The 27,620-nt window shown below is 40.6% G+C and overlaps 1 long non-coding RNA gene across 1 annotated transcript; it reads left to right on the top strand.

Annotated features, from left to right (window-relative positions):
- The first annotated feature begins 314 nt into the window (after positions 1-314).
- Positions 315-21,845, top strand: LOC126455508 (uncharacterized). Its single transcript, XR_007585330.1, has 3 exons — positions 315-557; positions 2,448-2,561; positions 20,997-21,845. It is a non-coding gene; the product is annotated as an uncharacterized LOC126455508 (long non-coding RNA).
- The last annotated feature ends 5,775 nt before the right edge of the window (positions 21,846-27,620 follow it).

The following is a 27,620-nucleotide window of genomic DNA, read 5'->3' as shown; positions in this document are numbered from 1 at the left end:
ATGATAAATTATAGCTTGTAATATCTACTTAGACTACGAGCTTAACTTCAATTTAAAAGCTCGCGAAGAATTATGTACACTATAAGGTTTGTAGAAACGTTCCTAAGGTACATACGAGTTAATTGCTAACAATAAACATTTGTTTCATTATATCCTTTCGCATCCCGAAAAGAAAATGAAAAGCACGAATTTGTACTGGTGCTGACATCAAACGGCGGGAATATGCTACTCGTACTCATGCCTGTTGACACGAATCGCCAACAGATGTCAGGAGACTAACTTTCCATTGGTCGCTTGATCTGGAACGACGCGGTGCAGACGGTGCAAAACGCCTTGTCGTTTCTGTTTTCGCACTTTCGCAGTGATCTTAGTCAATTAGCCACGTGTGGATGTATGCGTGAGTTGAGAAGATTGTGTTTGTTTATGGCGTCAAGGATGAGAACTAATTTCTTGTGTTGAAAACATCGAACTCGAATACTGTGCAGCACCGAATTATAGGAGAATGAAACAAATATATGAGGCCATTCTGCAGAAAAAAAAAGTCGTAGAGCAAAACGGTATGAAGTTTTCTTTAGAAAATAAATTCACTGGAGTAGTCGTAAGTTTCATCTTGTGAACAGACAATTCTAGAGATTGTCACCCGCCAGTAACAGCCCGAAGGTAATTTTAGGTTGAAAGGCGTCAATTTGGATGTGAGTTGACGAAGCCAACAACTGTGAATACGAACTCTAGTTGTGGTGACATAACCGATATGCAGCGTATCCCTAGGCCTTTGCTAAGTTGAAACGTAACCGTTTCGTTGTAAGTTGCGAAGCGATATCGGAGCCTTTAGTTAGCCTGAAATTTGCCATACCGAAGCAACCGAAAAACTGTACTTCTATTAATCTGTGTATACCATTTTTAATGCACCCGTGTTTTAATTGAAAAGCCAGGGTTCCTTCAAACTTTTGCTGTTGCGTATAAACTGGTGTAACCGCTGTGATGTGTTATTAGCCGCTTCTGCAGATTAAAGCCGCGTCTCCAGAGGCAAAGAAAACTTGAAACTTCCCGCTGTGAAACAGAAATTTAAAAGACGTTTAAAGGCCCAAATAAACGAGCTGGCGTATGCAATCGGTCGCTCTATGTGATCATTCCCCACGCGACTATGTAGCAATTAATTTCAACCAGGATATTTCGATCTCCACTGTCTCATTAAGTTCTCTCAGAAATAAAGGTAAAAGTTCTGTGTGGCAACAGTGTCAGTGGGTCTCCATATATAGACTAATATTTACCTAAAAATAAAAACAAATTTTAAATGTATCAAAATTGTTTCGGAATACTTTTCTGTCGAAGAGTAGACTATGTTACATATACAGCCTTTGTCTGTATTTCACAAATACATCTTAAAAGTTTTCTTTTCCTTTCTCACTTATTAGTCAGCAACTGCAAATAATTACAAAAGGGCTTCACAATTTCCGTATGTTTATAAAACAATTTTTTCGAGGGAGAACTAGTTTATGTAATAACATGAGACTTATTTGTAGCTGAAGACTCCTAAACGTACGACTTAATGTCGGCGTAATTTAGGTCTTTCTCAATAGGAGAACGTTACTAGAAAGTTTCTCTGAATAACAGTCTTTTAGAGCTGTATTCCTTTTTATATAAGCGTTATTTGCATCTTCACCTTCACTTTTCAGAGTGATCTGTGCTCCCTAATTAACTACAAATTCCAACGTAGTCCTTCCTCCATGTGGGCATAGTTAAAAGAAACAAAATTGCTGTAGACAAAATATAACTTGGCGTTTTTGTAGGAGCAGACAATCTGTGGATGTAGAATGACTTTCGGACGTTACGGATTGTTTCCAATTGTCGCCAGCCTTAGCTGTTAACAATACAATGTGCTGTAGCAATATTGCGTTGTAATAGGCATTGTGAATGCAGTGTTGACTCCAGTGTGCTACTTCTCCTGTGAGGAGGACCCCCTCACAAGCAACTATTGATGGTTCCAATTTAATGACAAGTCAAATGAGCCCTGATTTAAATTTTGGACACTATGAAATTTGTATATGTTTTTCCTCATGTTACTTTCCTCTTTGAAAGCTATTCAAATTCCAGTCTCTTATTATCATTGCTGTCTTTGCATGGATACATTTACAACATTGCATGTACAGTTTGTTGCTGTGTAATGTTGGCTGTAAAACATTTTATATATTGAATAGAGTACAATCATTGCAACAACCTTGGCTGTTATTGTGATGTAAATATTCAAGCTGCAAGCACTAAGTTGTGCTGGAGGAATGTTGAAAATTGCCATCTCAGTTTCATTGCTTTGTGGAAGTCAGTGTTTAAATCGTTATGTTTCTTGTAATTGCTGTAGACCATATAATACAGTCAAAAGGACTGTAAAAGGTCTTTCATATTGAACCGTTTATTTAGTAAATAATGGAGTTGTGTAACTACATTTTCAGCCACTGAAATGATTAGGCCCACTGATGAGACATTTGAACAGCAAAGGATCCCATGCAGCAGAAGTGAAGATTGGATTGTAAATCTGCTGTTGCAAAACAAGACTAGAAACAGAGGTGAGTGTTATATTTATTTTATTATTTATCTTTGTCATCCCAAATGTAAGAAATGTGTGGGTATACAGAGCAAATTAATAACTCAAAATATACGTCATACGGAATACATAACATGCTTTATGAAGATAGGTGAGGCATTGGGATGTGGCCATGATTTGGGAACTATTCCAGCATTTGCTGAAGTGATTTTGGAAAACTATGGAAAATCCAAATCAGGGTTGCCATATAGAGAAACTCCTCCCTTCTATATATGAGGTCAGAATCTTAACAACTATACTACCTGATTTGGTTGGTCCCTATTGTGCAGTGTTCACACAGTTCTGTTCTACATCACTGTCCGCAGCTCGTGGTCGTGCGGCAGCGTTCTCGCTTCCCGCGCCCGGGTTCCCGGGTTCGATTCCCGGCGGAGTCGGGGATTTTCTCTGCCTCGTGATGACTGGGTGTTGTGTGATGTCCTTAGGTTAGTTAGGTTTAAGTAGTTCTAAGTTCTAGGGGACTGATGACCATAGATGTTAAGTCCCATAGTGCTCAGAGCCATTTGAACCATTCTACATCACTAAGCTCACGTGCTGGTAAATAATGGGTTTGAAGATGGTGCACTGTGTTAACTCCAGTATGAGCAGAAAACTGACTTCATGCACACAAACATTCAGCTGTGCTCCTCAGTCTACCTTCTCCTGATGAATGAGATGTTGAACTCAGGAGAATCATGAGACCATAGTATCATGCACTTCAGACTTTTACATATGAGTTCCTTGTGAAAGCAATAAGTCTTAATAATGTATTGAAGTGCAACAGTGTGTTGTAGTTATCCTTTTAATTACTAGGCCTACTCACTACTCTGAGTCCACTTAGTACCCTTTAATTGTGTAGTATGCACTACTCGTGAAGAATTTTATAGTTGCCTTTCTTAGATAGATGTATTTTAGTAATCTTTCCAGGCCAAGAGGAATATTCAGTACAAATTGTCAGCTTTGGCAAGTGAAGCTACCGTGACATCACCTTTTGGTGCAAATTTTACACAGTTTGGCTGTTAGTTGGCAAAGCTACGAAATGTGAAAGTAACAAAAACTTGGCTGTGGTGACAGACAGTTCTGTGGCTTTGCACAAGGTCTGGCTGAGGTTGCAGCACGACAGTTTGGTTGTGAGATGGCAAATCCAGTGGATGTGAAAGCAAAAGAGCCTTGTTGTGGTGATACTGATCTGTAGCTTAGCCCATCTGACAAAAATAGCCACTGATACATTATGATGTTTACAAAATTTGTCGCTTGCTTTACATGTCACTGGTGAAAACTGACAACTTGTACTGAATATTCCTCTTTATCTGTATTCTTTGTTTTTGTGGGCAGTTTATTGCATACACATATTAAAAAAAAAAAGTTTTGCATCACCTCTGTTCCGAGAGTTCCAGAACCCCTACAGAAAACTGGAAAAAAGATCAACATAAACATAATTTCCGCCGTTTTTATTCCCCATGAAAATGACACATTGCATGTTGTACCAACATGCAGTGAGACCTTCAGAGGTGGTAGTCCAGATTGCTGTACACACCGGTACCTCTAATACTCAGTAACATGTCCTCTTGCATTGATGCATGCTTGTAGCCGTCGTGGCATACTATCCACAAGTTTATCAAGGCACTGTTGGCCCAGATTGTCCCACTCCTCAACAGCGATTCGGTGTAGATCCCTCAGACTGGCTGGTGGGTCACATTGTCCATAAACAGCCCTTTTCAATCTATTCCAGGCATGTTCGAAAGGGTTCATGTCAGGAGAACTTGCTGGCCACTCTAGTCGAGCAGTGTTGTTATCCTGAAGGAAGTTATCCACAAGATGTGCACAATGGGGGCACGAATTGTCGTCCATGAAGACGAATGCCTCGCCAATATGCTGCTGATATGGTTGCACTATCGGTTGGAGGATGGCATTCACATATCATACAGCCGTTATGGCGCCTTCCATGACCACCAGAGGCGTACATTGGCCCCACATGAATGCCACCCCAAAACAGCGGGGAACCTCCACCTTGCTACACTCGCTGAACAGTGTGTCTAAGGCACCTGACTAAGTTGCCTCCAGACAGGTCTCCGACGATTTTCTGGTTGAAGGCATATACAGCACTCATTGATGAAGAGAACGTGATGTCAATCCTGAGTGGTCCATTCGGCATGTTGCTGGACCCATTTGTACCGTGCTGCATGGTGTCGTGGTTGCAAAGATCGACCTCACCGTGGACGTTAGGAGTGTAGTTGCGCACCATGCAGGATATTGCGCACTGTTTGAGTCATAAAATGACATCCAGTGGCTGCACGAAAAGCATTACTCAACAGGGTGGCGTTGCTGTCAGGGTTCCTCTGAGCCATAATCCGTAAATAGCGGTCATCCACTGCAGTAGTAGCCCTTGGGTGGCATGAGCGATGCATGTCATTGACAGTTCCTGTCTCTCTGTATCTCCTCCATGACCTAACAACATCTGTTTGGTTCACAAAGTAACAATGCGGACACGATTGAACTGCCCTATTCACTGTCTAGGCCTGCTTGAACTAAAGACAACACGAGCCGTGTACGTCCTTCCTGGTGGAATGACTGAAACTGATCAGCTGTCGGACCCTCTCTGTCTAATAGGCACTGCTCATGCATGGTTGTTTACATCTTTGGGTGGGTTTGGTGACATCTTTGAACAGTCAAAGGGACTGTGACTGTGATACAGTATCCACAGTCAACGTCTATCTTCAGGAGTTCTGGGAACTGGGGTGATGCCAAACTTTTTTTGACGTGTGTCGTTTTAGTCCCTGATAGAAAATGCTAGTTTTGAGTTTGTTGTTTTGTTTTTTCTTGGTATGTGTTAAGTCCAAACTGGCTCTTGTTCTGTGATTATGTATAGAACTCTCAGTGAATTACTTTATTATGTTTTCCCTGAAAAGTGCACCACTGATTGGTACATAATCTCATATGGTTCAGTTTACAATGAGGTCGACTACTAATGATAATGTTGCATTCCACCCTGGATATTCCATTATTATTCTTACAGCTCTTTCCAGCAGTTTAAAAAGTGTTGTCATGTTTTGTGCCTTCAATCTCCAGAAAAGAATCTCTTAGCTAAGAATTGTATGTACCTAGTCATACTTTGCCACCACATGACAATGGCTGGGACAAACTAATGAAAAAATCCTAAGAACGTTACGGGTTGATGACATTCTTTTTGCCAGGATCTTTGTGTGTTCATTGCATGTTACATGTTCATTGACAATCAGTGTTCATCCCTAAAAATTTTGTGTTTGTTATACAATTTATCAGCTATACTTAATGAGACAGAATTGTTTTCCCTTTGTATACTGAATTGCATATCATTCGTTTTCTTTATGTTCAATGTTAATTTAATGCGTACTGCCCATTCAAAAAAATCCTTGAGGCTTTTGTTTGTATTTCATCCAAGGATCATCTCGCAGTGATATTGCAGTTGTTAAAGTAATACAGTAAGAATCAGTAGCTCAAAGTGTAGACATACAAGCATGCTATACAAGGTCTTCCAAAACAGTTCGTTCCAGTTAATACAGGAAGTAGAGAGCATCAAAACAGATATTTAGTTGTGTTTCATATGGTCCCTGATGGATGGCAGCTTCTGATAATAGGGGTGATTTACACAGATGTTAGCGTAGAATGCTAATTGCGGCAGTGGTAACTGCAGGAACTGCTCTGATGTGCAACCATTGGACCATCCATATACATGCAGTACATTTTGGGGCTGTTGGTTGTCCTACCTGTTCAAAAATTTCTGGCATGTGCACAGTGGTACCACCAGTGACAGCAATTCTAGCTACAAGGCCTCCTTCTGTTTCCACAACAGTTCCATATATGAGCTGCTTTATATGCCCCCAGAGGAAGAAATCCAGACACACATGGCCACCTAGGCAGATCCATTGAATCCTGAAGATGGCTCTCAGACGATTCCTCACACCAATTCTGAAATGCTTGAATTACATGCTTTGTGTATTAATCAGAGGTGCATTCCCCAGCATTTCTGGCAATACATCTTCCATAAAGATGCGATCTCCATCTGTTGAGGTGGAATGTAAGAATATACGGTCTAATCAACCCATCGCCGAGAATACTCACCCACACATTAACACTGAATTGTGTTGATGAGCATGAGCTGAATACATGGATTCATATGCATGCAAATATGTGAATTGTGAATATAGAAATGTTCTTGACGAGTAAATAAAGCCTCACCAGTGTGAAGGATCTTGGCCAGAAATAAGGGGTGCAAGGCAGTCTGTTGTAAAAATCCTTGTGCGGACTGTGCGCATTGTGGAAGATGGAAAGGATGAAGCTGCTGGTCATATAACACATTCCTCACAAGGCTATGACTGATGCCAAGGGTGTGTGAAGTACGTCATGCACTAGTAGATGGAGTGTCTTCAACATGTCACAGAATCCCGTCTTCCATTTCAGGAGTGCGCACTGCTCGATTCCGACATGAATACTTGCATGGAAAGTGCCTGTTTCATGTAGCAGGTGATGCAAATGTCTGAATGTTTGGTGTTGTGGAACTCTTCAGTTGGGAGAGTGCTGTCATTGCTGCTCATCCTTTTTCATTCACAGACTTCTATATACCAGAAGCATGTCAGCCATTTCAGCATACATGAACTCTTCAAGTTCTCTGCTCTTGTTACAAGGCAGTAATGATTGTGACTGAATTGGTATGTTTACAAGGAAGTCACCATTGTTGTCACATGGCCGTGATGCTTGTGAATGAATCTGTGTGTTTCTAATCACACCGCAGAGCCAACGATCCATACACAGAGCAGTTTTGAATGTCGGTACATCCCCAGTCAGTGATACCAACGCAACAGCTTATGTCGGCACCAGTTACAAAATGTTCCCTAACAGTAAAAGTTGACTTCATAGACTATATATTCCTTATTGAAATGTACACTCCTGGAAATTGAAATAAGAACACCGTGAATTCATTGTCCCAGGAAGGGGAAACTTTATTGACACATTCCTGGGGTCAGATACATCACATGATCACACTGACAGAACCACAGGCACATAGACACAGGCAACAGAGCATGCACAATGTCGGCACTAGCACAGTGTATATCCACCTTTCGCAGCAATGCAGGCTGCTATTCTCCCATGGAGACGATCGTAGAGATGCTGGATGTAGTCCTGTGGAACGGCTTGCCATGCCATTTCCACCTGGCACCTCAGTTGGACCAGCGTTCGTGCTGGACGTGCAGACCGCGTGAGACGACGCTTCATCCAGTCCCAAACATGCTCAATGGGGGACAGATCCGGAGATCTTGCTGGCCAGGGTAGTTGACTTGCACCTTCTAGAGCACGTTGGGTGGCACGGGATACATGCGGACGTGCATTGTCCTGTTGGAACAGCAAGTTCCCTTGCCGGTCTAGGAATGGTAGAACGATGGGTTCGATGACGGTTTGGATGTACCGTGCACTATTCAGTGTCCCCTCGACGATCACCAGTGGTGTACGGCCAGTGTAGGAGATCGCTCCCCACACCATGATGCCGGGTGTTGGCCCTGTGTGCCTCGGTCGTATGCAGTCCTGATTGTGGCGCTCACCTGCACGGCGCCAAACACGCATACGACCATCATTGGCACCAAGGCAGAAGCGACTCTCATCGCTGAAGACGACACGTCTCCATTCGTCCCTCCATTCACGCCTGTCGCGACACCACTGGAGGCGGGCTGCACGATGTTGGGGCGTGAGCGGAAGACAGCCTAACGGTGTGCAGGACCGTAGCCCAGCTTCATGGAGACGGTTGCGAATGGTCCTCGCCGATACCCCAGGAGCAACAGTGTCCCTAATTGGCTGGGAAGTGGCGGTGCGGTCCCCTACGGCACTGTGTAGGATCCTACGGTCTTGGCGTGCATCCGTGCGTCGCTGCGGTCCGGTCCCAGGTCGACGGGCACGTGCACCTTCCGCCGAGCACTGGCGACAACATCGATGTACTGTGGAGACCTCACGCCCCACGTGTTGAGCAATTCGGCGGTACGTCCACCCGGCCTCCCGCATGCCCACTATATGCCCTCGCTCAAAGTCCGTCAACTGCACATACGGTTCACGTCCACGCTGTCGCGGCATGCTACCAGTGTTAAAGACTGCGATGGAGCTCCGTATGCCACGGCAAACTGGCTGACACGGACGGCGGCGGTGCACAAATGCTGCACAGCTAGCACCATTCGACGGCCAACACCGCGGTTCCTGGTGTGTCCGCTGTGCCGTGCGTGTGATCATTGCTTGTACAGCCCTCTCGCAGTGTCCGGAGCAAGTATGGTGGGTCTGACACACCGGTGTCAATGTGCTCTTTTTTCCATTTCCAGGAGTGTATTTGTTTTGATGTTCTCTACCTCCTTATTAATTTAAACAAATAGTTTCAAACATCCTGTATAATGATAGGCCAATTGGTCGGCCTTGGTCTTGATGATGGGAACATTCCAGAATATGCCTGAAGTGATCTGGGAAAACCACAAAAACTCAAATCAGGATGGTCAGACAGAGTGAACCCTATCCTCTCGAATATGGATTAGTGCGTTAAAAGCAGCATCGCCTCACTCGGGTGGTCCCTATTATACAGTGTTCCTTAATTTGCACACAAGAATCTTCTGATGGCAAATAATATAAAAACCATAGACTGTCCAGTCACAGTAATGTACCATCTGTGATAAACCTGAATAACCAACGTTTGTGGTGACAACTTCCTTGAGGGCATCATTTGCTTTCTTCAGTAGGAGATCTGTTGTTTTATTAATGACAATGATATTGCTGTCATCAGTGAAGAGAACAATTTCTCCATGTCTTACACTATCTGGAAAGTCATTGATATGTATTAAGAATAGAACTGGATCCAGTATACTATCCTGAGGTACACCAAAGTTTGTGTGTTTCTTGGCCGACAATTGTTTTACTAAAAATTTATCATCATTGGATGTATAGATTATCCTGGCCTTTTGCCCCTTCTTTTCCAGGAAAGACTGGAACAACTTGTTCGCTATTCCTCTTACACATAGTGCATCTGTACCTACACCGATGAAATGTTGCACTTTACAGTTCACAATATGTCAAGTTAGGTTGCCTATACTACAGTAATGATGTTGCAGCAGCAGCTTCTATACACATAACAGCAGATACAATTTTCCATTCCATCTTGTAAATGTAAGCTATTGAGCAATAACAGTGTATATAAGAATTAGTTTTTCAGTTCCTATCTTAGTTCCACGAAACAAATAACCAGATAATAATACATAGCTATAAGCATAACAAAGTGCATGCTTTCTATAACAGAGCAAAGAAATACAGAAAATAAGCATTTGTTGATGACAGATGTTCGAAAGCAGTATGGTACATACTTTACAAAATAAATAATAACCAAGATTGCAGCTTCTCGCTCTACATTTTGTAATGACAATGATGCAATAAATAACTAATATTTGTAGCTTTTCATTCATCAATTTGTGGTGACAGTGGTGAAATTCTATCTAGCTCCCCATCGCTACTGTTATTGGAATCAGCAGGAAAACTGTATTCGTCATCATCATTACCAAGACAAATCATTAGCTGTTCATAGCCACTGATGTTACCATTCATTCTCTGTGCTGCTTTAATTAGATTTTTGATGTGCTCGACACTTTTCCTCCATCAGGCTGCATTCACTGTTGCAAGTATATCACTCAACAGCCTATCCACCTCTGTTATTGTAAAGGGCTGAATGATACGGGGCATGGTTGGTTACAGTTGTTCTAGGGCCTGGAAATAGTTTTAAAAGATTCGTGAACCACTCGACAGATCATGTGATCTATGTCTTCATGGTAATCACCCGTCTTCTTGAGCCCAAAAACTAAAATTGCATCAGAGACAAAACCACTGGAAGGGCCTGAATGGAACACAATTAATCTAGCTCCTCTTCCCATTGCCTGATGACTGCTACCCTCTAGCATTTTCTGCCAGCTTCCCTGCTATTAACCCACATTTCATCTATGCATATTATTGAATTAATGTCTTTGACCCCAATTTTGTGCAAGACAATGCTTCTAGCCGTAACAGTATGTGCCTTTTCTAGCAAGAGTTTGGGTCTGTCTGGCATTTTGCAACAGAATTCCATGCTCTTCAGCACAATTTGTAGTGATGTTTTCTCACCCCTGAAAATTCCACTTTCCTTTAATGATACTGGTAACTTTGCAATGATAGGTTTCTCTTTCTTGCTGTAGTAACCATAAACAAACCTGCAAATTGCATCATTCTGGAAAGCATGTAAGTCAGTGACAAGGTGAGGCTGCTTTTTCTTCTTTCCAGGGATTGATAAAACTATTATTTCTTCCAGAAATTTTACAGTCATTATGGTTCACATTAAAAGCAGTAGAAACTCTTGACGTGGTAGATGGATATTATCTTGCTGAAATGTAAGTCCAGGCTGGCTTGCCATGAGGGGCAACAAAACGGCATAGAATATCGTTGATGTACCACTGTGCTGTAATGGTGCCACAACTGCAGGTATCCTGCTATGAAAAGAAATGGTACCCCAGACCACGTCTCCTGGTTGTCAGGCCATATGGTAGGTGACAGCCAGGGTGGTATCCCACCACTGTCTGGTGTGCCTCAAGACACTTGTTCAGTGTGGAATCTCATTGACTGCAGTAGAATTGTCTTCAGTGACGAGTCCCACTTTGACCTGAGCCCCGATGATCAATGAAGGTACATCTCGAGATGCCCTGGACAGCAGTGGGATATCAACCTGAATGTCACCCACCATGTGGCTCAACAGCTAGGAGTGATGGTCTGGGGTGCCATTTCATGTCACAGGAGTACAGCTTTGTCAACATACCACTGTTCTGTACGGGAATCGTGGCTGACAACCAAAGGGATCCTGCTATGAAAAGAAATGGCACCCCAGATCATCACTCATTATCTAGGGCGTCTCCAGACACATCTTTACTGGTCATCAGTGTTCAGTTCGAAGGAGGACTTATCACTGAAAACAATTCTACTCCAGGCAATGAGATTCCAGGCTGAAGACACGTCTTCATGTGCACTGGATAGTGGTGGGATACCAACCTCACTAACCCACCAGTGGCCTGACAGTCAGGGCGTGGTGTGGGGTGCAATTTCTTTTCTTAGCAGGACCGCTTGGGTTGTCGTCTGTGGCATCCTTACAGCATAACAGTACATCAACGATATTCCACACTCCGTTTAGTTTTTCCCTTCATGTCAAGCCAGCCATTTTGGGCTTACGTTTCAGCAAGATACTGCTTACTCGCACATGGCAAGAGTTTCTGCTGCTTGTCTTCATGCTTGCCATCCTACCTTCGCCAGCAAGGCTGCCGGATCTCTCCCAACTGAGAACATGTGGAGTATTTTGGGCAGGCCCCTTCAACTAACTCAGGATTTAGTTGATCTAACAGGCCAATTGTACAGAATTTGGCACTATATCCCTCAGGAGGATATCCAGTAACTCTTATCACTCAATGCCAAGCCGAGTAACTGCTTGCATAAGTGCCAGAGGTGGACCAACGTGTTACTGATTTGCTTAATTTGTGAAACTCTTTCTCCTGAATAAATCATCCAGTGTTTCTGGAGTTGTAAATATTTGTTTGTCTGAATATGTACATTACATCAACCAATTTCTGTCCCATTTGGATTATACCTTTGTGGTGCATCATTTTTTCCCCTCTTTACAAATGTTTGATGCCCTTCCCCTTATCTTAGTTCTCCAGTAGCAACAAAAATATCCATGTGATGATGACACTATATGCTGCATTTATCCCTATACCACTGCTCCGTAATGCGTGCTGCCACGCTATTCAAAAACTGTAATTCAGCCTCCTGCTGGCATAATTTATTTTTAACGGACTGCACATTGTGATGATTAATAGACAATTCTGACAAAATTTTGTGGAGTTTGAGCACTCTGATGTGGAACAATTTATCTTATGGACATGGGCTGAAGAAATCTGTAAACTGGTTGAGATAATTGGGAAGGGGGGAGGGGTTGGAGCCTGTCGTATGGTTTATCCTGAAAAAGGGAGGTGCACGCCTTGCCTAATGTAGCACTATTTCCCGATAGGCCCCAACAGTACCAGTGCAATCTGTGCTACGTCAGCAGTCTTCAACACCATCTTCAGCTCCGCATTGATGCCCATAGCACTACCTGATCCTCCTTTGTAAAATCCTTACGTAAAGGCCCTAAACCCTCAGTCAACTGATCTAGCCCAATATGTGGTTTGAAAATGCTGGTGACCAAATCCCTCTCCTGTAATTCAGGACCTACACCTTCACCATGACTGCTATCTAGTAGCGATACTCTCTTCTTTCTAACATTTGTGCTCTTCCTATCCTTCATATTCACAGAGTCTGCTGCACATTCCCTACTACTACTACTACTACTACTACACCATATGGAGGCTCCTCTCCTCTCAACTCTGGCAGGCTGGAAGTTGTTGCTAGCACACGCTACAAAATTGTGAAATCTCATCCTCCTCATGCTAGCCTTCTTACCAACTGCCAGTTCCCAACAACCCCCCCAACACTACCTTCCTCCATCTTCACTAGCTCTCTGCTAACTTAATCTTCATGTGCATAAATGGCAAAAAGTTGCCTGGTGGCAATCCCTCTGGGAAACCTGGAATTCTCAGGGATTCCATTTTACCTGGAAAGATCAGAGGACTCTCAGGGTACTTCAGGAATTTCATAAAATGTTGGTGAATTCTGTGTTTTTAACCTAGCTTTGGAATTGAGTTTTATAAATGAAAAACTTTAGAATACTTATTATTTCAAAGTGTGTTAATTATGTGAATGTTACTCAATATAAATCAATGATGTTTATAAAGTGCCGTCAAACTACTGCTCTTGTATAGTATGTTTCAACTGAGAGGGAAGAAAAAATGTTTTTGTGAGGTGCAGTAATAAAACTTGGCAAAAATGTTTCTGCAAAGTTTAGAATGTGTATCGTAGTTAAACACAAAAAGAACAATGTTCAGTATACCACATTTTACAACTCATTACCAGCATAAAAAAAAAAATCCTCTACCAGTTTTATACGTATCTTGTGTAATCTGGGGTGGTGCTTCTTGATGCTTCCGTTGGTTCATTTTGATGACACTGCATCATCACAATGTAATCAAGTAATCGTTAGAATACGTTTTAGTACTTCTTGTTTACAAAAGATATTTTGCACGCTAGATATTCGGCAGCAAATGTACATCGTAGAACTTACAGTCTGAATTCTCAGGGAATTGCATTTTACAAAAATAGAAAATCAGTCTATGACTGAAGTATGGCGGCATACAAATCACGTCTATTTATATAGTTTTAAACAATTACATATTGAAATTTGCATGTATACAATTCTAGTTTTTATATATATCTTCCCAAATTACATAGAAATTTGCATAGAATATAAGTGAGTAATTCATACAAAGACAGGAAAGAATCTGTTACTATTAAGACAATAAATTACATGTTTTATCATTGCAACAATATATTTCATTTGCATATAGTATTTAACTGACTTAAAGGAAAATCACGCTATCATTTTCAGGTGAACAGAGTGATTAGTTTTATTGAATCAAAGGTATAGATGCAACTAAGTAATTTTTGTATGAGTAAAATTCTACTTTTCTGTATGGTCGTAATTACAATTTTATTAACTAACACCAATTAAAACATTAGTACGCTTGATTCTGTCATATTGATTGTGTCATATTTTTATTTGGGATTCAAACAATAAAAATATCTGACCCTCTATGACTTGGAAATATCAGAACTTTATTAGTTAATTACTCCATAATTACAACAGCAAAATACTTCCTACTATGTACCTGAAATTTGTATTGTGTGCGAATTAAGGTGGTACATTAGCTTTTAATCCAATATGTTTCCTTCATTCTAGTGACGCCCAATGTAAACCATGTCAAAACAACAGTTTAAATTAGTGTCAATTACTAATATTATATATACCATATGTCCTCTTCGGGAGAGTGGAAATGAGATTGGAATGGGATATAGGGTCCCAAGAGGGTGTGGTAGTACAGTGCTCACCCTCACCATTAATGTATCAGGAACTTCTTATGATAGCATCTGGCTCCCCATGTCTAGCTGGGACTGACAAGAATTTTTTTTTTTTTTTTCAAGTGAGAGTAGCCACCCTGTATTCTTGTTGCGTATTTTTCAGTTCCAGGAGAGGACCTCAGTGACTTCCCCGAGAGCCTCCCCACTACTTTTCCCCCAGTTTGCTACTATCATGAGCAATTCCTGTTTCAGTATCTTAGAAGATTGATCTCCTTCATTTTGTTCTGCTTCATCTTCCAAATCCAGTCTGCTGTTATCTGGCTGAGTACTGTATGACTTCCACATAATCCATTCAAACTTTTTCTTCCTTTTCTACACATACTGTTTTCTTCCCATATTTATCTAATATGCCTTGTTTGCTTATTTTCCTTACTTCTCTTCTTTTTAAGGATTTTACTGTTCTGGACTTTTAATTTGCTTTTCCAGTTCGTCTCTTTCCCCTTAGTGTTTCATCATCCAGTCCTATCCAGCCTGGTCAGTTAACTTTCTTATTTCATTGTTCAGTTTTCTGAAATGTGTCGTGCTTTTTTCTGAATTGCGCTTTTTCTGTTTCCTGTGCTCATCCATTTTGTCCTTTTTTCCAAATTGTGGTTTTTCTGTTTTCTGTGTGCATGGATTTTATCCAGTGTAATTCCTGTTATCCACACTTCATTTTGATTTCTAATGATATTCCACTCATTAGTGACTTCTGTTACATGTCCAATTTATTTTCAACATAGTGATTGCACTCTTTAACAGTCTAATTCCTCAGTTTCCCAACATCCCATATCTTTAAATACCTGCCATGAGTAAACTACGGTCTGTATCAGCATCTGCACATGCTGCATTTGAAACTGTGATTGATTATGACAGAGTCTATTTGATATCTAACAATATCACCAGGAGCTTTCTATGTAAATACTCTTATTTTATGGTGCTTAAACCGAGTATTAGCGATCCAGAAATCAAATCATTCACAGAAGACTATCAGTTTTTCTCTCCTTTAATTGGCCTCTTCTGGTCCATAGTCTGCAAATACATTTCTTCTTCTTCCCATTCCACTGTACCACTGACCATTACATTTATTACTTGTCCTTTCCCATTTTCTTCATAAACTTCCTCAATTTGCCCATATATTTTGTCCACTTTATCTTTGTTTACATCTGATGTTGGCATGTAAACTTGAATATTCAATGTATCCACAGGATTATTTTTTAATTTCACCTCTAACACTTTGTCAGTAATTGGAATAACTGTCACTATGTCCTTCCAGATGATTCCTTTATATAACTCCAACTTCATTTTCCTTCCTTTTTGATCTGTTGTAAATGTCCTTGTACCCTCCAGATTCAAATTCTTCTTCTCCTTCCTGTCGAACATTGCTTAACCTAAAAAGGCTGATATTATTTCTGTCTTTGTGTTTTCCAGTTTTCCATTCTTATTCATTGTCTTTACATCCTATGCAACAATCCTCAGTAGATGGGTTTCCCTTATCCTCATCGTATCATTATTTAATTCAGTGCATGATTCTCCTGAGGAAGTGCCCACCTGGAGGGCAGATTGCAGGCCTTTCCAAGAAAATTTCTTCTCAGGAACAACCATACTCGAGAGCACAGTCGAGAGAGACAGGGGATACCAAGGTGTGTCTTATTACGCTGTTTTTCTGTTGCTTTCAGTATCCTCTGCTGTTGGCCAGGCTCATCCACCTTTGGGACTGGTTTTCCACTCCGAGGGCAAGAGAGTAGTACCCTGCTTTCTATTCACTCATTCACCCTCTAAGAAGGCTGTTTGCACTTGACAGAAGGAGTCTCCTTATCCCAGGAAACGTGGTTTCTGTGGCATTAGCCACTTGTGATATAAGCCGTGGCCCTTCTCTACCATGCCAAGGTGACATCAGGATTTTCCTTTCACTGGGTATAGTACCAAATGGTTTTTCCTAGACTCTTCAGTGCTTCAAGATAATAACTCTTGCATAATTACAAACTCTGGGGATATTGTATACTCTGTGATCTATGCCTAGCTTTTTCCCTTGTTTTTCATATTGCTCTGTGCCTTGCTAAAAGTGTGTTTCAATGAAGTGTAATGGTCAATGAGACAAATCATTAGTATTAACAGGCGAGCAGACAACAATGTTGCTGGGTGTGGCTTAGAGCAAACCACACCCGGTCACTACTATTCGTGTTTTCTATCAGCAGAAACAAAAGATTCGACAACATACAGGCTGTATTCGTATGTGTGAATTTATTTACAGTTAATGTTTGCAGTAAATAAGATAGAAAAGAGCTGTTGAGTTTATAATATTCTGAACTGTCATAAAGTTCATTGTTGTACTTAACAGAAGTTATGAAAACTGTTTTCACAAATCATTGAACATTCACTGTTTTTGTTGTTAAATATTTGCATTAATTAGTTCTACAATGAGTGACAATAATTTATCAGTAAATAAAGCCATAATCTGAAGAAATTACAGTATGACGAAAGATCATTTGCGTTCTCCCTTCTTAAATTCTTGCATGTGTTGACGTTACACGAATGGGAAAACACCACTCACATCACTGACAGAATCTGATTTAGAATAGTCTACTTCAGCATTGTTTAAACTACCACTGCTCCTTCCCAGATTTGTAATTTAATTTTTGATGCATTCTTCCACAACCTTCCGTTTTGGCTGCCCTAATGATGATACTTGCACTGCTGTTAGGAATTTTCATCCAGGTCTCACTTGTCACTTGATTGACAGCTTCCAAAAGGAGATTTTCAACTTCAGAGATGGTGAATTTCTTGTTGTTTGCAGCAACATAGTTTTTTTATTTGTGCCCTTGGCATTGAAGTAACAATGGTATGAAGGAAGCCATGGCCTTTAGCAGTCTCATCAGTTATGTAAGTGGGAATGTGGTTTCTTTTGTGCCACAATTTTGAGCAGTACAGTCTTCTTTAGATCTTCTCCAGGAACCACTTTTCATTTTTCCAGCCACAGAATAATAATATCTTTTTTGTTGCCGAAGTTTGTATGTTGTTGTGAACAGCAGAATAATGTAGGACTTTATCCATAATGGTCACTGATGGACTTGACAGATTTGTTTTCTCTGTTTCACTTCATGTGTTAAGCTAGCACTATTCGTCACACTAGACTTTGTTTAAAATGTACCAAAAGTGAATAAACACTAAAAACAACAAAAATAAATTAAGCTATGAATCAAACTTCTATTTAGGCAAACATCGAAATGACAGCATACTAGTGACATTAGTCACTAGTATGTTTTCAGACATAGGCACACATCTGGTTTGCAGAGTGGCAGTGTGGCTTGTGCTGCCTGCTCAAGAGCAGTCTTATCATTGGTTAGCTTCCTGTGGTTTTTAGGCAATGGAACGGCACTAGAAATGTGTCAGTACCAAAGACTCATCTCCCAGACTGTAATATTCACAGTTGCTGCATTAGCAGGGCTTACGTCAAGCTGATTTATAATTCAAATTAATAAGTGATATGAGACATTGGTTGGCAAGAATAAAGTGGAGTCTCTTTGTACTAACACTGCAGACAATGTGACGACTTTGAGACAAGTACTGAAAAAACTTTGCAACATTAAATTTCAGTGGAACTCACTAAAAGACAGACTTCAACTGTCAACTATGAGTACTCTAGAACTTTTTGGCAAGCTATCTCCCAAGCAGTTAACTGGATATCTGCTAATGGGCATTTGTGCAGGGAACATTGGATTTTTGTGAATATTGACTTTTTATTGAAACACACCTTTAGCAAGGTACAGAGTTACATGAAAAACAAGAAAAAAAATGCTAGTTATGGATATCAGAGTAAACATGATCCTCAGGGTTTGTAATTGTACTAGAGTTATTAAATAAAACAAATGTTTGTGAACATCAACAAATCTCATATTCATTAACTTACAAAATCCTATATTATTGATTACCATCTGAAATCAACCCCCAACAATAATGTAGGCAAAATATCTGCTATTGATATATTGCTTTCACCAGTAGTGATTGTTTATGTACAAAAAAAGTCGTACTTAAATGTGTTTCATTCTTCGATGAAACTCCAGATTCTGAGCAAGTTGATTAGCAGCTTCATTGTTAACTCTTCAATTAAGCACTGTGATTACCTGATTAAGGTTATTAAGGAAATGTTTAATCCAGATGATTTCTGAAGCTGTAGCATTAGCTGCAATAACATCAGATTCTGTTGGTCAACATGGCAACCGAGGTTTGTTACCAGGCAGTTCAGTTAATAGAAGCACCACTATTATACATTGATCAATCAGTACCAAGATCACCATGATGATCAGTGTCACTATAACAATCTAGAATTCCCTGACATTTCATTTGTAGATAGTATCACATTTGGAAGTGCCATTACGATATCAAAGAATTTGTTACACTTGTATTACATAGAGATATGTTGGATTTTCTAACTTCCTAGGTACTTCTCTTACAGCATTTGTTATACCATTTCTGCTTCCACACCACAAAAATGTAGGAGCACTCGCTGCTTGTCTATAAGAGTGTGTAATGTTAGGTGACCCTACTTCTGTATCACTGTTTTAATGATTGGAGTTGCCACAGACTTACAGTCATTTGTAGTAAAGCATTCTAAAATTTTCTTTACCTAGTGCAATTGACTGTTTTGTATGGGATCATCTTCCTTTGATAGACTTCCAGTCCCAAGTAAAATGACACTGGCTGTGAAGTGTTTTTGAACTCTTTCCTCATATCACTTGTGAATTTTCTGTAAACAGTGCCGCACAGCTTCAATGTTAGTTGGTTGTTTAGTTTCATATTCATGCATTATTTGCACAATTAATTGTAATGATTTGAAATTAAATTTTTTATTAGGTTGAACAACCAGCATTTCTTTTTATTTTGTAGACCTTCAAACAGGGAATGTGTCTCATTCCTGAAGGAATATCTTCTAAAACTCAAGTCTAATTGCCTTGCTATGCTTTTATTTCTTGTTCCATGTGCGTATACAACCACCAAAGACTGATGAAATGTGTATTCACAGACAGCCAGTTTGATCATAGAGAGAGAGAACATGTATAGTGTGTCTACGGGATGGTATTTAGTGCTCCTTGTAGTGCCACACACTACTGTTAGCCACTATGCTTTGGTGGTCGTTCAGAGTCATTTTGAAAGTGGGAGATTTCATGTGTGATATTGTAAGATAATCATTTACCAATTGCCTAATGTCTTTTCAAAACCATGCCTACCATTTGTCGAGTGAATAACTGCATGCACAGAAGCGATAAAACTATAAATATTTTTTATTTCAAATGGGTACTGTTCTCTTAGTGCTCTTGTCTTATAAGCCAGTGCAGAACTTCTACGTGTTTAACTTTACAATAAATGTGAATTTATTGTTTTACCCTCGGTTTCCTTTGGAGCGCAGGCTGCTGATGAAGAAATGGGTTATTCTGATGGAAAAGAAAATTGGTGCCTGACAGAACACACTCTTACTTGTTCTTCACATTTTGAAGCAAAATTCATGTATGAAGTGAATGACAGAAGGCGACTGTATTATTTTCCAAGTCACCTGCAAAAGAAAGGGGAAAGAACTGTGCAGAAATGACCACATACAGACAGAGTGTCGAACAAAAGATTATAGGGAATTAAAGCCAGTCTCAGTATGTCAACAGCATTGTGAACAGCAAGTGTATCTTGTAAGCAAATATTTGTCTCCTTGTAAGTGATTATAAATGTCTGTCACATTTCAATACTGAAATATTATTATAAAGTTTACAGAATGGATTAAAGCATTAACAACCAAGACGTTCACTCGTTTAATGTATTTACAGTTATTATAGATATTGGGCTGTATTATTAATTTGTAGTTTGAAATTGAGTGTCAACGTTTGTTCTCTCTCTCTCTCTCTCTCTCTCTCTCTCTCTCTCTCTCTTTCTCTTTTTTTTTTTTTTTTTTTTTTTTTTTTTTTTTTTTTTTTTTTTTTCCCCCCCCCCCTGTGGTAATGTACATGAAACTACTTGGTTTTGAGAGAGCTTACTGTCCCTATTACAAAGCATTTATACTGATATTGAAAATAAATCTTTTTTTTGTGTTAAAGTGTTATAAATTATGGAACCATCAACTCTTTCAAATTAATTTCTGTTTTACTAATTTAGATGCTTAACACCAGAAATTGCTTATTATAAACCATTTTTATGATAACAACTTTTACACCACTCTTTTAAATTTGACACATATAAATCATAAATGAATTTAATGTTTGAAGTGTGTGTTGATCATTCTTATTGTGGTGAAATGAAAATTTTCTTGCATAGTTCCATAGTTTGTGCCAATGCATTTTCATTTATGCTGTATTTAATTATGTTTAATTTTCTTTCTTTGTAGGCATTGCTTCGTCAAGTGGACATGACCATATTTATTGTGTGCCCAGTTGTTGAGAAACTGGGTTCTCTGCAAAAGATGAGGAAAACCCTCACACTGTAGTGGAGTCACACCATCAAGTATATGTTGCTGTGAATATTTGGGTTTGCATTGTAAGCAACAACTTCATTGGCCCATATCTTCCACCTGGCCATGTGAATGGCCACCTGTACTTGAGGTTTATGCAAAGAGCTCTACCTGAGTTATTGGAGAACATATTCTTGGCCGTTCATGAGAGCACTTCAGTATGGATGTCTGCAGCCATCTCTCAGTGCTGTATATCCTGGGTACTAGATTGGAAGGGGTGGTCCTACTCCATGGCCTGCAAGATCACCTGACCTGTATCCCCTTTATTACACTCCTGGAAATGGAAAAAAGAACACATTGACACCGGTGTGTCAGACCCACCATACTTGCTCCAACCGCGGTGTTGGCCGTCAAATGGCGCTAGCTGCGCAGCATTTGTGCACCGCCGCCGTCAGTGTCAGCCAGTTTGCCGTGGCATACGGAGCTCCATCGCAGTCTCTAACACTGGTAGCATGCCGCGACAGCGTGGACGTGAACCGTATGTGCAGTTGACGGGCTTTGAGCGAGGGCGTATAGTGGGCATGCAGGAGGCCGGGTGGATGTACCGCCGAATTGCTCAACACGTGGGGCGTGAGGTCTCCACAGTACGTTGATGTTGTCGCCAGTGGTCGGCGGAAGGTGCACGTGCCCGTCGACCTGGGACCGGACCGCAGCGACACACGGATGCACGCCAAGACCGTAGGATCCTACGCAGTGCCGTAGGGGACCGCACCGCCACTTCCCAGCCAATTAGGGACACTGTTGCTCCTGGGGTATCGGCGAGGACCATTCGCAACCGTCTCCATGAAGCTGGGCTACGGTCCCGCACACCGTTAGGCCGTCTTCCGCTCACGCCCCAACATCGTGCAGCCCGCCTCCAGTGGTGTCGCGACAGGCGTGAATGGAGGGACGAATGGAGACGTGTCGTCTTCAGCGATGAGAGTCGCTTCTGCCTTGGTGCCAATGGTGGTCGTATGCGTGTTTGGCGCCGTGCAGGTGAGCGCCACAATCAGGATTGCATACGACGGAGGCACACAGGGCCAACACCCGGCATCATGGTGTGGGGAGCGATCTCCTACACTGGCCGTACACCACTGGTGATCGTCGAGGGGACACTGAATAGTGCACGGTACATCGAAACCGTCATCGAACCCATCGTTCTACCATTCCTAGACCGGCAAGGGAACTTGCTGTTCCAACAGGACAATGCACGTCCGCATGTATCCCGTGCCACCCAACGTGCTCTAGAAGGTGTAAGTCAACTACCCTGGCCAGCAAGATCTCCAGATCTGTCCCCCATTGAGCATGTTTGGGACTGGATGAAGCGTCGTCTCACGCGGTCTGCACGTCCAGCACGAACGCTGGTCCAACTGAGGCGCCAGGTGGAAATGGCATGGGAAGCCATTCCACAGGACTACATCCAGCATCTCTATGATCGTCTCCATGGGAGAATAGCAGCCTGCATTGCTGCGAAAGGTGGATATACACTGTACTAGTGCCGACATTGTGCATGCTCTGTTGCCTGTGTCTATGTGCCTGTGGTTCTGTCAGTGTGATCATGTGATGTATCTGACCCCAGGAATGTGTCAATAAAGTTTCCCCTTCCTGGGACAATGAATTCACGGTGTTCTTATTTCAATTTCCAGGAGTGTATTTTCTATGGGGATACCTAAAGTCACTTTTGTATGAGACCCCAGTGGATACGAAGATGGAGTTAGTTGCCAGAATTGTAGCTACCTGTGATGTGATTCGAAACAACCCAGGGTTATTTTTCGTGCATCAGAAGCTTGTTCGCAGATGTTGTGTTTGCATTGAGGTTGATGGCTGTCAGTTTCAGCACATTTTGTAAGATACAGTACGAATGGTACGTTCGTTGTGTCAGTGATGGTATTTACAGTTAACTGTAACTAACGTAAATAAAAAAGTACACAGTAATGTGATTTTATTCCTATTATCTCCTTAAGCTGGCTTCTCCAATTCCAGGTTCCCTACCTCAAATTGTTCAGTGGGGCATCCTATATGTACTGTTAAATTTTTGCACAATCTTCAGAAACACCCTCTATAAAACATATTGACTTATGTTTTGATTCACTTAGTTTGTGTCTTCTACTAGGAAAGAGAGCAAAGGTTCCTATTATAGGAATAACAGAATAGAAGCAGTGAGCAGTATAGAGGAGTGCATTGCTTACATGAAAAACATTGTGTTTTTTGTATGGTACATTTGTGCACAGCTTTACCAGGAATGCTGCAATTCTTGGACTTGCAGTTGATTTAATGAATCTTAGAAGACACTGTGAAATTTACATTTGGACACAAAGAACATCTCTCAAATATATTTTGATACATTGGTTAAACGGAGATCATTTGGAATTATTTCTTGCTTCTTTCCGTAGCAGAGGTTGTAAGAGAAACATTCAAAAACTGTTCAGTTTAAAGCTGCCTACAGGATATGTTTCATTGCACAAGTAGATCCTCTTGTTAATGAAAATTGGCAACCGTGTTGGCAGATGTTAATAACGAAGTTGATCCTTACGTGGTTGATAATTGTCACGCATATTAGAGCACATTGCCATTGTATAGTGAAAATGTTGAACAGATTGCAGGCAGTGTAGTGAGATGTTATTTAAAAAATAAATTGTGTAGAATCGTTATCTGGCTTATGTTCAGATTGAGAAGATAACGGACTACTTGAAAGTTACGCAGAACAGCAGTACTAGTTTTCTGAAATAATTCAAGCAAAAGAAAAAGAAAAACACCAAACAATGGAAAGTCCATAATGGAATAACAATAATACTATGAAAAGAATAGACTGCTTCTCACCATATAAAGGAGATGTTGAGTTGCAGACAGACACAAGGAAAAGACTGCTGTTCACACAAATACAACTTGCACACACATGGCCACTGTCTCTGGCCACTGGCTGGACTCAACATGGCCACAGCATACAGGCAGTGATTCAATGTGTGTTAGTTGCACTTGTGTGAATGTGTGTCTTCTACTTCAGAAGAAGGTCTTTTGGCCAAAAACTAACATGTATAGCAGTCTTTTCAATGTGCCTATCTGCATCTTCTCTGTGTAATGAGTAGCAGTGTACCCTTATAACATAAAAATATACTGATTAATTTACAGAGGGAAGTGCTTTCTTTATGAACAAATCTAATATTTTGTGATAATGACCACATGTTTACAACTAAAGGAGTCACACTGTGTGCTATTGGTGAAATAGATTCTGAAATGCTATTTCACCTGCGGGCTTTATTACTTCTATAAAAAGAAATCTGCAGAGGAGAGAGGAAAACTTTCCCAAAACTTGTCCTGTTTAAAAAGCAATAACTGTGATATTAATTAGTGATATCTGGACCAAAGAGTGCTCTGTCAGTTATTCTTATTTTGTGTAGATGTGTCAGTTTACTTGTATAACAAAGGTTGTTTCATATGCAAGAAGCAATAAAATGAAAACGAGACAGACTGTATAATGAGCGTGATGTGGATGTTGATAACACAGGTAGCTGCATGTGTAGAAGTGCTCTATATTGAAAATCACTAAGGAACTGTGCAAACATTTACCACCATGCCATTTATCTATAGTTGCACTAGACACGAGGTCTGCAAGTGATGTGTGTGTCCAATTTCAATGTGGAGGTCAGGAAAGAGGAACAGCAAAGTGTAATGCAGTTTTTCACTGTGGAAGGCATGTCAGGTAATGAAATTCATGCCTGAATGTCTACTGTGTATCGCAAACATAGTCACACATGCACGTGTTGGCATGGAATGAACAATTTTGAGAAGGTCAGGTGTCATTCAAAGACAGCTATTGGTAAGGACAGGCTCATCTAGTCATTACTCCTTCTGTCATTGCTGCAGTGGATACTGCCATCGGAAGTGACCAAAGGCTGACAGTGGAAGATATTTGGCTCATGTTCGGCATGAGGTAAGGCAACACATCCAGTGAGCAGTCTAGACACCAAATGATGTAGGGCATGGAAAAGGTCAGTCTGCTTAGCTAATGTGGAAATTGCTAACTGAATGTTTTAAAGAAATTATGGAACTAAGTGGGGAAATACTTGAAAACTTGAACACTAACCGTTTTTAATGTTCATCTGAGCAGGTAGTAAACGAATGAATCGATGAAAATGTGTTCTCGTGGCCTATCAAGTTCCCTGGAGGGAGGTAAATGGCTAAGTATGAACGAGATCAGAGCCAGAGCAAATACTGCACAAATCAAGGACCCAGCCTGACCTGTCCGGGTCTCCCTCTCAGACGGCTGTCTGAACTGAGCACTCTACGTCAGACTCTGTTCCAGACAACTTTATACTGTTGAGCAGGCCACATCACCCATTCCACATTGGCATTTCCGGCACTGCCATGTGAGGTTGTGTCTGTGACCATAATATGTCGTCACTACCTATTCCTTGCCACACCTCGCGGCTTCTTCACGTGAGCACACCAACATCCTGCCACACCCAACTGTGCCCTGATGATGGCTTTTTCTTTGTACTGTGTTTGAAATTTATTTGTTCTGGCGTCTGTTTTTTGCCTTTTGGGTGTTGCAGTTTCTAAATATGCGACACGTCCTGCCCATCCCCCTTTGGGGAAAAATTTGTGGGCACTGTCCCTGGCAACTACAATTTTTTAATTTAAATTTTTCACAAGTGCTATCTCATTAATTGGAAAAAGTACACATGTGCTTTACAGTAATATTCAGAAGATATGCGTATATACTTTTCAGTGCTGCATGAAGGAAATACATTATAAACAGATTTTTTCCTGGAAGAAAAACACATTTAAATTCTCACTTTTCACACTTCATATCATTGTTATATGGACACATTTTACTTTTCAATTTGAGCCATTTCATATCTCTATTGTAATTCCATTCTCAGGAAAGATGGGTATACATTTTATGTAAAATCAACTTTATGATGATTTACACTTCATACAATAATGTACACTTCATGACATAAATACAGTATTAATACCTGAAAGAGAAAATAATTTGTTTTCATTCCTACCAGTGTTTATTTCTAATGTTCAGCATTTGTCCACTTCTGCTATGCCATTCAGAGAAACAACACCTATAAGATGAGCTCGCAGATGCCTAATAGGCACTCTAGACTTACCAAAAATGATTTCCTGACTGTCTGTTGATGCCCTTCTGGTAGGATAATAACTGACAACATCCCCATCTCGGCACAGAATTTATGACTGTTTGTAACACACATTTTCCTGCAGCAACTGTAACCCATTGTTTTCACCAAAAATTTAAAAGTCTCTCTGACATTTACAGTATTTACGTAGACAACATGCAACTACTAAAATCACTAACCTGGAGCCCACATAACTCCAGAAAGAGAAATTACTTAATGAGAAGTTACCCAAAGTGCTTCTCTCTTGATGTCCAGTCTCACATTGCACATCTTCCAGCTCATGTCCTGCAGCTGTTAGGTCATCCAACTGCCTAACTGCAGGCTGTATTGGCAAATCCAGCTTAAGTTCATTTATATTTATCCTCTTGGTATTTACTGTTATTTTGGAGCAATATCACTACAGGTGCTATTTGCATATATATACTCAGATTGTATCTGCATTTACATCTGTGCTCCATAAGCCACCTTAAGGTGCATCGCAAAAAGGGTACTACGTCTACCAGTGTCATTTTCCCCATTTCCTGTTCTAGTTGTGTATGGTTCACAGGAAGAACACTTTGTTGTAATCCTCATGTGCGCTTTAAGCTCTCAAATTTTATCTTGATGGTCTTCCTGCGAGATATATGTGGGAGAAAGCAATATATTGAAGGGCTCTTCGAGGAAGATACACTCTCCGATATTTAACTGTAGACCATACCATGATGCCGGACACCTATTTTGGAGCAGCTCCCAATGGAGTTACTGAGCACCTCTGTGACACTTATGAACTGTAACAAAATGTGCTGCTCTTCTTTGTATCTTCTGTATTTTTTCTATCAGTCCTATCTGGTTGAATGAGTGTTTTGTAAGCCACCTCCTTTGTTATGGATTGTATTTAATGAGTATTCTTCCACCTAATCTTGATTTGACATTTGTCTCATTCGCGGTTAATTTTATATGGTCGTTCCATTTCAAATCGTTCTGTATGCGTGCTCCTAGGTATTTTATGGAAGTAACTGCTTCCACTGATCGTTCTGCAATTTTGTAATCATGAGGGTTCTTTATGCCTATTTATTTGCAATATGTTACATTTTTTTACACTGAGGGTCAAGTGCCACTCCCTTTACCAAGCATCACTCCTCTGCAGGTCTTCCTGCAATTTTCTAGTGTTGTGACTTCTGTACACAACAGCATCTCCCGCAAAAAGCCTTGTGGAACATCTGATGTTATATATTAGGTCTTTTGTTTATATAGTGAAAAGTAATAGTCCTGTAACACTCCCTTGGGCATGCTAGAAATTACTTTTATGTCTGAAGACCTCTTTCCATTCAGAATAACATGCCTTATTCTATTTACTAGAAACTCTTCGTCATCATAAAGTTTGTCTGATATTCCA

Source organism: Schistocerca serialis, chromosome 2 (assembly GCF_023864345.2).
Source record: "Schistocerca serialis cubense isolate TAMUIC-IGC-003099 chromosome 2, iqSchSeri2.2, whole genome shotgun sequence".
NCBI classification, from domain to species: domain Eukaryota; kingdom Metazoa; phylum Arthropoda; class Insecta; order Orthoptera; family Acrididae; genus Schistocerca; species Schistocerca serialis.
Note: the sequence above shows the minus strand (reverse complement) of the source record. Positions and strands in the feature narration are given on the sequence as shown.